Genomic DNA, 15652 nt, shown 5'->3' on the forward strand with positions numbered 1-15652 from the left:
ACCCATGACAGTAATGAAAATACTTAATTAAGGTTTCCAGTTTACCCCTAATTCACTCCACATTGTTTAACTATTACAACATATGTCTCACATTGTAGTTACACTGAGACCTCTCAGGGGCTGAAGAGTCCCTCTACACCCAAGCAGTCTGGGTGAACTGGAAAGGATTGTATCTTAGTTCTTGAACTTACTATTTCTGTGGGTTTCAGAGTGAGCTTTAATGTTATTTGAATACTGCAATCTTGGTAGCAGGATCTGTTTTTTACAGTAATTTAAGGGCAGCTCTATGCAATGTTATTGGCAAAACTGTAAAAAACTACTGCTTTACTTTTGTTTCCTTCTATCACAGGAACATTCAAAGATAAAACACTGAACAAAGGTGTTAGGAGACAGGGCTTTCTCACAAAGATTCTACATGACTAGATCCAGATTTAGCCCGACTAGCTTTGATTCTAGGCCTCTTTTGTCAAAGGATGAGAAAGAGAATGAAAAAAAGAGAGACACCTCACTTGGAGTACTGTGTGCAGTTCTGGTGTCCTCAACATAAAAAGGACATGGAACTGTTGGAACAAGTCCAGAGGACACCACGAGGATGATCAGGGGACTGGAGCATCTCCTGTATGAAGACAGGCTGAGAAAACTGGGGCTGTTCAGCCTGGAGAAGAGAAGGCTGCGTGGAGACCTCATAGCAGTATCTGAAGGGGGGCTATAGGAATGCTGGGGATGGACTCTTCATAAGGGACTGTAGTGATAGGACAAGAGGTAATGGGTTAAAACTTCAACAGAGGAAGTTCAGATTGGATCTAAGGAAGAAATTCTTTACTGTGAGGGTGGTGAGGTACTGGAATGGGTTGCCCAGGGAAGTTGTGAATGCTCCATCCCTGGCAGTGTTCAAGGTCAGGTTGGACAGAGCCTTGGGTGATATGGTTTAGTGTGAGGTGTCCCTGCCCATGGCAGGGGGGTTGGAACTGGATGATCTTAAGGTCCTTTCTAACCTAAACTATTCTATGATTCTAAGAGTAGAGACTTTCAAAGAGAAGTTCATCCACATTAATGAGGATTGTCGCAGTGACTTTCTCCTTCGAAAGCTGAGGGAACCATGGACAGTGATTTTCCTGCTTGGGGACCTTCAGTCAAATAAGCGATCTAAATAAGAGACATTGGGGTATGTGTCTCCAGGCAGCAGATCTTTAACTGGTAAATGCTGTCCTTTATGCAATGGGGAGCACTGAAGACAGGTTCACTAAAGAGCAAGAGATGCTGCCTCCACAGTTGCTCAGCTGGTCAAATGCCCAAATACAAATCCTGTCAGTAGGATATGATGTTTATATGGACCTTAAACACATAGAGGGTAGGGTCTTCACTGGTCCAAATGCATTGGTTTAATAGGATGCTAGGTCATGTTAATAGTAAGGTCTGAAACACTAAGCTCTACCCTGTCTGCAGAAGAGTCATATTCTTCCAGCGTGTAGCACATAGGGTTTTACTCCGTGTCCTGCAAAACAATATATATTCCTATGAAAGATTGCCCATATAGTGGTTAAAGAGTGTCTATAGGTTTTCGTTTGAGACTAAAACGTAAGTTCACACAACCAACCATCCCTCCACAGAAGTCTGACCTGCCCTGTCGCAGGTTCCCCACATCTTGTAGGAGTGTTCTGGAGGGAGTCCTGCAATGGCATGAAGATGTGCAGCAGGGTCATGCAATGGTATATCCCAGAGAAATACAGGACATCAGTTGAAGACAAGCTGAAACCATCCTTGTCTTGCCATCCTTGTTGGTACCTGGTTCATCTGGCCTGCTCCAGATTGCAAATTATCAACTCAGGTCCTGATGCTCTTTGTAAATTACTATTTATCTCTCACACACTTCTTTAGTAATGACCCAAGTGTGCAGCATATTTAGGAGTCTAAATGTGAAACATGTCTGGCTTTATAAAGCTGCTTCAGTGCTATGCTGAGCTTTACTGACAGTTGTATTTATTTTTACAGGGAGGTAGTATTTTTCTTTTCCCTTCCATCCCCAATCATCTTCCAACATGATTAAGACAGAGGCAGAAGATTAACCCTTCTATATCCAGACCATTAAAACCCAAAGCACATCCAGCCAAGCTGCAGAGCCATACACAGGCTCTGCACAGGGAAAAGAAAAACACTAAACCTGGGGGGTTCCCAAAACAAAGGGCATCTTTGTACAAGGGGGACACATTTTGCTAGCAGAAAGTTGTGTCCTTAGGGAACACAATGTAGTAAACTATAACTATAACCAAGTTCATCATATCTTGGCTCTGGCGTCTTCCCCAGTGAGTGGCTTTGCCTATCACAGTCCTATTGAGACTAGGAACCAATTCCAAATTTGAAGGGGTCAGTAAGTTCTATCTATGGCATAACCACATAGCATAGGGTTACCCAGATATGGTTTCAGCTGAGTAAAATGAGCAACAACAGCACAGTTAAGCCCATTCCCCTATTTTAACTCTACCGCCGTAGCCATACAAACAAGTCTGAATCTAGTTTGATGTTCATAATCCTGATGAATGCCTGAAAATTAGCACAGACACTAAAAAATCCAGAGGGTCATACTTTATTGAGGCCTCATGTTATTTCATGAGGCAGTGTTATTTTATGGCAGTTGAAGCTCACAGTTTTCCAAGACATAAGACAAAAAGAAGTTAATTTGCCAAGAATGGATGTATTCATTTCCACTCCATATATGCATCACAGATGTCTCACAAGACAAAAAGCTAAGACTGTTCTGCAGCAACGCAGATAATTTATGTTCCCCTTCCACAGCTAAGTCTTTCCAAGTCCGTCTTTTTCCTCCTTAAAGAAAACTAAACATAAAACACTGGTTGGGATGCTTGGTGGGATGACGGGATGTTTGTTACACAGAAATAGGGAACTGTGTTGGCTAAACATTGATGTGTGGAGTGTAATTTTTATGTGAGTTTTCATCTTTAAACACGTAACAGCTGCTCCTGGCACAGGATTGTCCCCTTTGCCTGCAGAGTGAGCACACAACAAAGCCTGTGCTGCTGAAACATTTTGTGTTCTGGGATTTAGAATGCCCCTTCTCTTAGGGCAGGATATTATACAAAATTAACCCATGGATAATCAGGAAGTGTTTACAGAGAGTGGGAAGGCGGGCAGTGTTTTGGTACTCAACTGAGCCCATTACATGGTGTCTAACAGATGCCTTCATCCTGAGATGAAACGCAGATTTGAGGTTCAAAAGGAGAACCTGTGTTTCCAGAGTGTATTTCTGAGACAAAACTATGGGGCTTTATTGGGACTAAAGCAGCTGATGTCTTCCAAAATGAAGAACATTGAAATATGGCAAAAATACAAGCCCAGCCATAGGATGAGAAGTCCATCGTAGACTGAAACCACAAAAGGATCGAATCAGTCTGTATTTTCATGTTTTTTCTCATTATGAGACCAGTTAAAGGCAAATCTTTTGTTTCCTCTTTTTATTTTTGGTTCTGTGTCATTGTTCAAGGGCAATAGAATAGGTTTTATATATGACTCTACAGTATTATTATTCTTGTGTTTGAATTTATTTGGGCAAGTCACTCATCTGTGACTAACTATAACTGTTGTAATACCATGGACACGCTGCTCTAGAAAAGCTTATCTGTGATTTGGTTTTCTTCTTTACTGTGTGCTGAAGTTGAAATCCTAGCTCGGATCTCACAACTCTTTTTTTCTGAGTATTTATTAATCACAATAATTTGCTGAGGAACAAGGAACAAAATTACTCTCAGCTGTACATCACACCCAGAACATAAGAAAAGATACAGCTCCAATCTACATTGTTGTCCATGCTCCAAGTGCTGCTCTTTAATATCACAAGGTCTCAGGCACAGCATGGAGAATGAGCACGTTACAATAAATAGATTTTTTGCTGGAAGTTCTTCATCAGTAATCTCACTACCACCACTGACACAAAACACAGAGAACAAGGCCAACATTAATACTGCCCTGCTCTCAGAATGTGGGGCTGTTTTCATTTGCCTTCCTCATTTTTACACATACAGATTTGCCTTTTCAAGCAAATCATGAGGGTTAGAAATGTATTTTATTTAAAAGAACAGGCAAATCTTCGCAAATCACATAATCCCAAAAGCTGGCTTTTGAAGAAAAGCTGAAATCATGGGTCTTTTAATGATGTCATTCTCCTTCCAGGTTTATCCTTGCCAATGCCAGTTAGCCTAATCCTACATGTCTTTCTAAATACCAAAGACAAGATGTGGAGCAAGAGCGGCAGAATTCATTGGTTTGACCACAAAAATGTTATGATGACCAAGCTGAGCAAGTAATAGGCACATTCCAGAGCTGATGGAAGATAACAGGGGTGGGGGACAGGATCAATTTATTTTAAACACCTATCTCTAGTATGAGAATGATTTCCCTCTGGGATTGACCAGAGAGGGAGCCTAGTTCACTATTTGGGGTACACACATAACATAGAATCATAGAATAGTTAGGGTTGGAAAGCACCTTAAGATCATCCAGTTCCAACCCCCCTGCCATGCCCAGGAACATCTCACACTAAACCATGTCATCCAAGGCTTCATCCAATCTAGCCTTGAACACTGCCAGGGATGGAGCATTCACAACCTCCCTGGGCAACCCATTCCAGTACCTCACCACCCTCACAGTAAAGAATTTCTTCCTTATATCCAATCTAAATCTCCCCAGTTTAAGGTTCAACCCGTTACCCCTTGTCCTATCACTACAGTCCCTAATGAATAGTCCCTCCCCAGCATCCCTGTAGGCCCCCTTCAGATACTGGAAGGCTGCTATGAGGTCTCCATGCAGCCTTCTCTTCTCCAGGCTGAACAGCCCCAACTTTCTCAGCCTGTCTTCATACGGGAGGTGCTCCAGTCCCCTGATCATCCTCGTGGCCTCCTCTGGACTTGTTCTAACAGTTCCATGTCCTTTTTATGTTGAGGACACCAGAACTGCACACAATACTCCAAGTGAGGTCTCACAAGAGCAGAGTAGAGGGGCAGGATCACCTCCTTTGACCTGCATATGCATAATCTAATTATTTTAGATTACCTTAAATCTACCCTATATGCCTTCAACAGTGCCTCTGGAAGTCATGGCAAGCCTTGCAATATAAAAGTGCTCTGGAAAATAACAGCCTTTGCAAAAGACCAGAGCAGAAATCATACATGAAAGAGTGCTTCAAAACAGCATTGAGGTGGTTCGTAAACAATAAACAATGAGTGTTCTCTGTAAAAGGACCAATTTTGCTGTCCTGTTGCTGTCCTCTCCTGAACTTTGGATGCTGCAGCCCTCAGAGATTTGATAATGAGCATAAAATATTTCATTCATTAAATTAGTTCTTGTAACACACATGGTTGTATTTTAAAAAGCCAAAATCCTATGGAGCTGTATTAGAAGGGCCTAGAAGTAAGCCCAAGGTGGACACAACTCTAAGATTGTGTATTGATTTTCTACTCTGTGCCAGTAATTCCCACCTGCAGTACACACACATACCAACATCTTTGGAAAATAGAAATATACTGAAAATCTGCAGGTATCTTCATCTCCATCCTCACCAAAAGCTCTCCCTGGTCTGATCCTGAGGTATAACCAGAACATATGGTTTCTTTTGTCATACCAAGCCAAGCCACAACAATGTGCAGTAATGGGTACTTCTGTTGTTATTGTTGCTGTGGGACAGACAGGGTCCAGCTTAGGAGCACCATGGTGAAAGAGTGCAACCCTAATTGCCTTGAAATTGGGTCTAGAGGGAGCAGTTTCCTGTCTAAACCTGCTGTGCTAATTATAGCCCTGCAAATGTGCATGAACTCTGACCCATGTCTGCAGACATAGCCTGAAAACAGCCCTTGGCCTGCATCCAGTAACAATCTCCATGCGGATGGGTCCTGGCACTCAGGAATCACTGCAATGGCAGATACTGCATGTGTGCATTGACAGAGGTGAAAAACGTGCTGGGTGAACAAAGAGGTTATAAATGAGATCTCCAACACAACCAGGGTGGGTGGAAATGCTCAAAGAGTGACTATACAGATGGACCTTGTGGAAGTTTGTTAGTGCAGCCTGGAACATAAAGACTGTTTTGTAATTAAGATAACAAAATTAAAGGGAATCCAAGTTCAAACTCTGGCTCTTGTAGACACTTGCTTCATATTTTTCATCAAGTCACTGATTTGATCCTTCAGAGCTAATAAAGATCTTTGAAGAACTGGGTCTCAAGTCCCTTTCTCTGAGCAGATGGAGAATCTTGGTGTTTGCAGGAGTCCCTCCACCAACAGTCTTGTAACCATATGAAAGACAGTTAAGATATGTAGACATAGCCACACACTTTGCATTCATAACTTGTAAACAGAGATTCATAGAATCATAGACTGGTTTGGGTTGGAAAAGACCTTAAAATCATCCAGTACCAACCCCCCTGCCATGGGCAGAGACACCTCACACTAAACCATGTTACCCAAGGCTTTGTCCAACCTGACCTGGAACTTGAGACTCTGAGATAAAGTATTAATCATAATTTAGAGAAGTCATTTAAGTGTGTCAAAAGTGTGATCTTCCATGGATATTTCAACAGGAACAAAGTGAGCTGAACCTTCTTGGATCCTTGGTAATTGACAGGCATCCTGAAACACTGGTTTAGTTGATGTTTTAGATCCTATAGCTGAGATTCTATATTTGAAATATAAATGGGAATTAGTTTTTTAAACATTTTGAACATAAAAATAATATTCTAGAGAGCATGAATGAATGAAGAGAGTGTGCATTTGGTGTCTATCAATCCATAAGAAACATGACTGTCATTTAGGTTAGCAGTGACATGTAAATTTACTGGAAGTTACCCATAAATGAGCAGTCAGGCTGAAAATGTGAAAAATACATAATGGAGGTTAACTTATCTTCTGATCCTCTTATATACTCTTAGCTTACATCACCTCCTGTCATGTCAGCCCTGCTTCTGGGATGAAATGTGTTGATGAGATTTGTAATAACACTGTATTGCTATAGTAATAAAGGCAGCTAGTCTGCTGTCTGCTGGTGCACTCCTATGCTTAGCTACACACTTGTGAAATGCAGCTCAGCAGGCTTGTACCACTATAGTGTACTGAAACAAAGTCAAAGAAACGCTGCCACCTCGAATTGGTAGAGAACATCTGACTTCCTATTTTTGACCTGTGACAATATACTTTCCCATTTAAAATTTACTGTGTTAATTTCTTCTTTTGACTTAATTTTCCTATAAGAGTTACGTTTTCATTCTAATTTTAGCTGTTCTATAGACACAGTAAGATTTTTAGTGATTTACCAACTTCTTAATGTAGTAAGTCTTAAAGGGCTGACAATCACCAGTATTCTTTGCTTTTCCATTGGACAATATCTCTGAGAGCAACGGTGTCCTCGGGACTATGTCCTTTGCTGCCCTGGGATGATGTATGTCATACTTTTTCTTCTAAAATCTGGCAATACAAAATATTCCACATCCTTCCCTGCTTACAAGGTTATTCCAGGTAATTTATATATTTGTGGACCTTTGGCTGAGATGAGACAAGGCCAGGGGATCAGGTAAACTCAAGACACTCAATTGAAATGTCTCCTTTGTTTTGGCCTAAGATTCCAGGAGCTAAGGCTGACCTATGTCATTCATGGCTGAATTTAGTAAGATAAATTCCTCCATTGGTATTGTCCCTCAGAGCGATTTGTGTCTGTGCCTGGAACACAGACAGTCCTTTCAGAAATCAATGGTACTGTAAGGAGGTAAGACACATAAACCAAGAAAATGGGGAAAATAAGGAAAACTATCCTCAAGAAATTCCCACAGGAAAAAACACGAAATTAATTGCTGCAGCAGGGAAATCATCACTGGAATTGTTCACAGGGTTCTTGGGGATGGAAGGACTTTTAAAAACCACATTTAAACAGGTCAGTTGTCTACTGCAGCCACTCACAAATCCCATTGAGTTTCCCTTGTAAGCCTGGCAGCAGGCACTGTAGCCAATGATTAGGCATCGAGTGTTAAGGTCAGCAGGCTTTTCATTAAGGAGGGTTTTCAAACATGTTGCTGAGCCTCCTAGGTACACCTAAGCAACCTACAGTCTGTGTAGGATCGTTTATTATTGATTATTTAATTCCAGACAGAAGTAATGAAAGGAATGTGCTAGATTAAATAAGAGTCTGCCCTAAAAGTCTTCAGCCTTTAGTGGAGTGAGTCTGATCATTTTGCCAGCCTCAAAAGGGTCATTGTTACTCAGTTCCAAAACTCTAAGCACCAACAGCATCTGAGTACTATTTGTCAATGCATTGTATTAAATACATCTGTCAGTGGCACAAGATTACGAGAAACATTGCAGCCAGAGCTGGATTACTGATGTCTCGTCTGTTACTACAGGTAACTGGGTAAAGTAATCAACACCAGTCATGTGGTGACAAGGAGAAATGTCCAGAAGTGAATTCCTGTTTAGTAAAAGTTTCTCTGAATTTGGCTGTGTAAAAAACTGGAGTAAAGGGAATGTTCAGCCTCAGGTTTCCAGGTTATGTTTTAGTCACAGTGGAATTAATAGCACTTAGAAACAAAGCATCTTCTTTCAAAAATACAAACTTTGGTAAAAATGATGAGTTTTCATTGATGCAGGCATTGAACATAACCAAGAATAAATCTGTGTTTATCACATGAGAAGCCCACAAAGTCCCCAGTACCTGCTTTTTCTGGGTTAGGGAACAAAAGCATCATACAGCCATAGGCACAGTGGAGTTTCCATCACAGCAGACCATGTTTTCTCATCTCAACACAAAAAAACAAAGTGAACACATGCCTTGGAATTACAAAACTGTGGTTGAATTTCCAAGAAGGCTTAGCAGCTATGACTGAGCCAAAAGCCTCAAGCCAGGAATCCTGGTGTGCGCATATTAGAGGAGAGAGTGTTAGGGATGCTTGTGGAAAAGAATGTCTTCAGGCTCAGAGAGGTCAGAGGGCTGCTCGAAGAGTGGGACAGGCTACTGTGCTGGTGAAAGCAATGTGGAACTGGGTCTCCTACCAAAGGAACTACAGCAGAAAACAGCCAAAGTTGAACATTTCCATAAACAAAACGAGACCTCCTTGACATTTCATGCATCAACTGACGTTGATGAACTCAAGCAATCGGCACCTCTAAGACAGAGCATTTTGAAGATAAAGCCCCAAAACTGAAAGATTGTTGTGAAATGGAAACTGATCTTCAAGAGAAAGCCTGGGTTGGAAATGCGGTTTTGAGGCGTGCTTTCCTTTGACCCTTTGTCCCTTATGGAGCTCCTTTTCCATCTCAGACACAGACACTCAGACACAGCTGGGAACAAAGGAAAAATAACTCTTCCTATGAAAGATGGGACTGTTGGGATTTCACTTTGATGGTTCACACCAGCAGAGAGCCAGTCTGGATTGGGGTACCCTGCTCACACCAGCATTTTAGGACTCAGTGTGAGATTCCCCTGGCAACACTGGGATGTCTCATAGGCACCCCTTAGGTGATGATCAGTCAATAGGCTTTCAGGCCATGAAATACCTGATCCATGAGGTGCATCAGCCTTTGGAGAAGCCCTTAGGCCATGCCCTACTACTACCTCTACTACATGCCTCTACGCTACCCCTTCCGAAGAGGAACATCTACAGCTGGAGGAACATCCTCTGCTGACACCAGTAGGTGGTTGTTTTCCAATTCTCACACCATTGATAGAAAGAAGTGTTGAGTGTTTAAATGTCATATAACTGCTACACTTTGTAGACTTCAGGACCTGCATGTGGAGGAAAGGATCTTCTCTCCCCTTCCCATACATCCTTTCCTCCTGGGTGTTTCTTAGGGGATTGGGACCAGATCATGCTGGTCCTTTATCTGTGATAACACAAAGTGGGCTGAGGGTGCTGGATCTCCCTTTATCCCACCTCACTCTGCAGCAGTATGTGACCTCCTATCCTGATGTGTCTTCTGTGCAAGACAGGCAATTGCTCCTGTGTTTCCTGACCCTGGATCGTTGCCATAACTTCACATCACCCTCCCTTTCAGAATTATTTGTTCTAAGGCAGGATAAAAAATATCAGGAAACACAGGAAGAGACAATAGAAATATTTTTGTCAGGATAACACATTTCAAAACACTCTGTAGGTGAAGATAAGAAAGGATTGAAGTCATCCAGACATTTGTAGTAGTGATGAAGCACCTGACCAGAGATCCTCTGTGATTTCTTCTTGCAGGATGACAAAAAAAAGCTTGCAAAACAGGGACTCCTGTTTGATGCACAGGGTTGGTTTTGGGGGGGTTTCTTTTCAGTCACTTAAGGAAAATGAAAAGCTTGCATTTTCTATGGTGTTCTATTGTGTCTGCTTTGGAACTGAATAGAGGAAATATTCTATTTCACATTAACAGTCTGAAGACTGAATGTTTCTGCCTTGGCCTTCATGGTACAAGTGTGATTGGAGTCTCCACAACAAAATCTCTTCAGAGAGCCAAGGGTTTATGCAAAAATGAATACATTGCCATATCCTCCCTCTTTTTTTCTCTTTTATGCCTTTTATGCAGCAGTTGGTGCTAGCAGCTCTTCACTTTTCTTCATTGAGTAACAACCTTTAGTCCCACAGGATCCCTGAATGGGATCAAGACTCTTCAGAGTTTTGAATGTCTGGATTCCTTCAGCAGAGGGATATGAAAGAAAACTTCATCTCTTCATCCAAAGGATCTCTCTGACTCACCAGCTACTGGATGACAGTCTGGAAAGTTTTAAACTCCTCTGACAGCTTTGGCTGCTGATGACTGAGATGATGCATGCTTTTCTGATGCTGCTAACAGCCTCATCTGTCACAGGCTTTAGTCAGGACTTCAGATCAGCTGTGTGTCACCTAAAGCTGCTTCTGCAGAGGATGTTTCAGCTAATAAAGTTCTTCACAGGAAGATCCTGAAAAGTGGTGGGGAAAACTGGGTGCCTGTGGAGGGATACCTGGCTCCACAGCCCTGAGCAGCTCATCCCAGTGCTGATGCAGAGCCTCACAAGTCTTTCACTGGGGTTGTGCTGTGGATCAGTAACCCACTTATACCCTGCACATGGATGTTTGTCCCCCTGTCGTTGCCCCTGCAGAACTCTGGTCCTTCCTCTGCAAGAACTGAACAGCCAAGTTAGTTCATAGAACCATAGAATGCTTTGTGTTAGAAGGGACCTTAAAGCTCACCCAGTTCCAACCCCCTGCCATGGGCAGGGACACCTTCCACTAGACCAGGTTGCTCCAAGCCCATCCAGCCTGGCCTTGAACACTGCCAGGGATGGGGCAGGCACAGCTTCTCTGGGCACCCTGTGCCAGCACCTCAGCACCCTCACAGGGAAGAGCTTCTGATGCTTTGCCTCTTGCCCTGGTTCTCTCCACACTGCAGCCACAGTGATGGGGGTTGAAGTTATGCCCCAGTTATTTCTAAACTAGTCCCAAGCCAGGCTCAGCCCTGCGTCATCTCCTGTTTTGTAAAGCTTGGTGGCCTTGCGGTGTCAGCACATTTGTTTTGCCTTTCCCTATCCACTCCTCTCACCAGGGAAGACTTTGACTTGCACTCAGAGAGATCTTTGCTGCAGGTTTCAGTGGGAAGAGCCCTCAGCTCTCTTTGACCCTCTGTTTTCTTTCAAAGCACTCAAACCAGAACCTCAGACTGCTTCCAGGGCCAGACACTTTCTTGGCCAGTTACAAGAAGCCTTCCTGATCTGGCTGCGGTACAAGTGGTCAGAATTTCACTTGGATGAATCGTTCTCAAACAACGTCTCCAATGTATTAGGCAAAAAAAGGGCTTTTCTTTTGATGTCAGCTGTGATGCAGGTTTCTTTTATCTCAGCAGACTTTAGTTCACAGACCTATTTACTGCGGTGGATGAGTGAAAATGCCGAGTGGAAATTAATCCTGTTGTGTCTCAGGCAGCACTGCAGCTCAGTTATAGCTTGTTTAATTGTTCACCTATACTGTTACCATTCAATTGCATCTACTGCCCTTAAATGTTGCTCTCTGGGGCTGTGAATGGGGCTTTCTGCAAAGCTCCATTCTTTTAATTAGCACTAAACTGTCTCCCCAGGCACCTTTTAACAATAAAAATACTAAATTGTGTTTTTTCCTCTCTCTATTTTATTTTTCTATTCAAAGTCATCATAAACTGTGAAGTACAGTTCATAGCTCCCCACAGAAGCAGCACAATGAGAAGCAGTAGTGCAACTGCAAAGCACAACAGGTAGAGCATTCTGTTGGGGTTTGCTGCAGTTAAGGACAGCATCACAGCACAGAAGCCAAAAGGAGCAGGGACTAGATTCCTTGCTAAATGCCGGTCACCTAGAGAGGAGAAGGGGACCTTGCGATGCACTCTGCATCAGAGGCACAGCTTGAAGATGTGTGAAATGAATATGGACAGTGTGAAGAAATGTGATAGAGTGGAGATAAATCTTTAGGGGTTAAAGAGAAGAGAAAAAGCAGCTGCAGAGGGGAGGAAGACATGGGGCAGGAAAGGGACTGTGTGCTGGAAAGCTAAGCCTCAGCAGGCCAAGGAAGGGCTGCGGATATAGAGCAGGACTCTTCCAGGACTGCATTTCCTGTTGACTCAAGGCCTGTGATGAAACCAATATCAGTTGGGGAATGTGGATTTCTTGAAACACTTCTGTACTGGCAAAAGCACCAGTGTTACAGATGAAAAGGGCCTTTTTTTGGAGTCTCATGAGCAACGGGAGTGCTTCTGTAAAATGGGAATAATAAAAACTGCCCTCTGCTGACAGGAACAGAAGTAAATGCCTCATATTGAAAGCTATAACAAAAAAGATGATTGACTTCATTGATTGTGAAAAGTGGAGGAACATCCTATAGAGATGTTCTAGAGGTAGGGAACACTCACCTTCCCAAGTCCAGGTCTGCTGCTGGGCATTAAAAGTAGTAGGTGCTCTTGAGCATCATAGAATCATAGAATCATAGAATCATAGAATAGTTAGTATTGGAAAGGACCTTAAGATCATCCAGTTCCAACCCCCCTGCCATGCCCAGGGACACCTCACACTAAACCATATCACCCAAGGCTTCATCCAACCTGGCCTTGAACACTAACAGGGATGGAGCATTCACAACCTCCCTGGGCAACCCATTCCAGTGCCTCACCACCCTTACAGTAAAGAATTTCTTCCTTATATGAAATCTAAACCTCTGCTGTTTAAGTTTCAAACCATTACCCCTTGTCCTGTCACTACAGTCCCTAATGAAGAGTCCCTCACCAGCATCCCTGTTGCACAACCTCTGGTGGGACACACCATGTATGCCATGCTTCCACGTGATGTCATGGTCTGTAAGCACCGCGTTAACTGTGTTTGAAGTGATGATCCCCAGCCAAGGGGCACTGTGAAAACTTGCATGTAGAGAGGGTGACAGGAGAGGAGGATTAACCAAAGGTGGTGAACCACTGACACCAGCCTTGGATCACTTAGAACATGGGATCTTCCACCAGATCCAGCCTGGCCAGCCATGGGGAACTGCATGCACACAACATCAATGAAAATAGTAAATGGGAAGGCAAATTTCAACCAAAAGAAAAGGCAGTGGATTAAAGCAGTAGATTAGATTTGCCTGGGCAAAATCCCAAGCACCTGATTCCTGGGAGTCACCCTCAAAGCTCAGCTTTCTAATCTTCCACGAGGCTTCATTGAGCTCCAGCCTGTGACACAATGTCCTTACTGAGAGGTAAGCATGGGCCAAGAGGTCTATTTTTAGCAGGCTGAAAGATTCCAAAAGGTGGGAAAGAGACATAAATCTGGAACTGGATTACTGGATTCCATGGTGAAGGATTGTGGGTTTTGTTGTTTGGGGGGGGGGGGAGGGTGTTGGTTTTGTTGTTGTTTGTAGGGTGGGAGAAGGAGGTTGAGCATTTGTGGCATCTTGGCAAAGGAATAATTTGTTCCTTCATAAACAGTTACTACTCTGAGTACAACCGGTGTAAATCAGTGCAGCTTGCAGCCTCTGGCTCTGCTGCAGCTCTGACTTCAGCTGGAAGGCAGGCCCACTGCTTCTGATAGAAAGATCACTGCCAAGTTTAAGAGCTTCATCCCTTGTTCAGGCATTTATTACCAGGCATGAAAGGAGTGCAAACTGCTCTGAAAGCAGCAGGCTTGTAACTGTATGTTTGACTGTGTCAGCTGGGTCAGAAGCAAGCTGTCAGGCTGATCCTTTAAACGGCCTCATGGGATCTTGTCTCCCGAGACTGGTTGTCCCCAAGGATTCCCACAGGTGGGCATGCACCCCTTGCATCGTGATGTCCAAGGGGTTCAGCCTTCATCTCGCAGCACAAGTCCTGGCAGACCAGGAGGCTGTAACAAACACTGTGGGTAAACAGGATTAGAGTCAGAGGAACCAGACCATCAGATGCAACACCAGCCAGTCTGGAAAGTCTCACCTCATGCCCTCATCTAATGTAGTGTTTACCTACAAGACCTAAGGGTAGGACAATGGGTGCAGTAATATGCTTAGCTCCTTAGATGCTGAGTTAGGTGCCTAAAGAACAGTGACTATGGACCAAAGGGGGACATGGCACAGGGATCTTTGCAACACATTTTAGGAAGTGACTGCCTGCTTTCTGATGCTGCACCCCTCAGAGTCCCTTTGTGGCAAGAAAGAGACAGGGCAAGGTCCATCATTCCCCTGCTGTAAGCATTTCTGGGAAGACTTCTACTGCCACCAAATAAAGTGCTGGTGGTTACCACTCCAGGCTGATCTACACCCCATGTGGTAGTATCTACCTGTCTCGTGTAACCACCATACACCTTACTCCTCCTACAGTCAGTATTTTGAATTATAAGCACCCATTTGAGTTTTTTGCATTTTTGGTCCATCTTGCTAAAAATCTCAATCTTCACCAGGGACGCTAAGCAAAAAGCTGAAATATCCCTTCACAAGTCAGTGAAGTGCTGCCAGTTGTGATGGTGCTTTTCAACACAGACATACACTCATTATGAAAGGGATGAGGCTCCTAAATGAGCCCTGACCATTGCACAGATGTTGGGTGGGTTTTCCAAAGCCATAATGGGAACCGGGCATCCCAATTCCCTCCAGGTTAGTGGTATCTGACTTACAGAATTCCTTAGTCGGCTTTGAAAAACAGCTGTAATGTTTTCAAATGTCCAGTCCCATCTGACTTTGGTACAGTGACCTGTAAGATACTATCAGTTTCATTGACTTTTGCTCTCTAGCCTCTCTACAGAGTAATTGTGTAGGAAGCAGATAAGATAAAGCAGATAAGATAAGATAACTACTGAGACATTGAGTCTCTTATCATGATAGTAGAATATGTGAAGAATAACAACAGTAAAATTCCAGGGGTAATTGATTTAAACTAAAACAGGGGAAGTTCAGGCTAGATCTATGAGAGGGAAGTTCTTTACTGTGAAGGTGGTGAGAACAGGCTGCCCTAGGACGTTGTGAATGCTCCATCCCTGCCAGTGTTCAAGGCCATGTTGATGAAGCCTTGGGTGATATGGTTTAGTGTGAGGTGTCCCTGGGCATGGCAGGGGGTTGGAACTGGATGATTTTAAGGTCCTTTCCAACCCAAACCATTCTATGATCCTATGAAAGGAGGTCTCCTTAAAACAATAAAATAACAGCTTTTGTAATGACTCAAACCCT

This window comes from Melopsittacus undulatus, chromosome 1, assembly GCF_012275295.1.
Source record: "Melopsittacus undulatus isolate bMelUnd1 chromosome 1, bMelUnd1.mat.Z, whole genome shotgun sequence".
NCBI classification, from domain to species: Eukaryota; Metazoa; Chordata; class Aves; order Psittaciformes; family Psittaculidae; genus Melopsittacus; species Melopsittacus undulatus.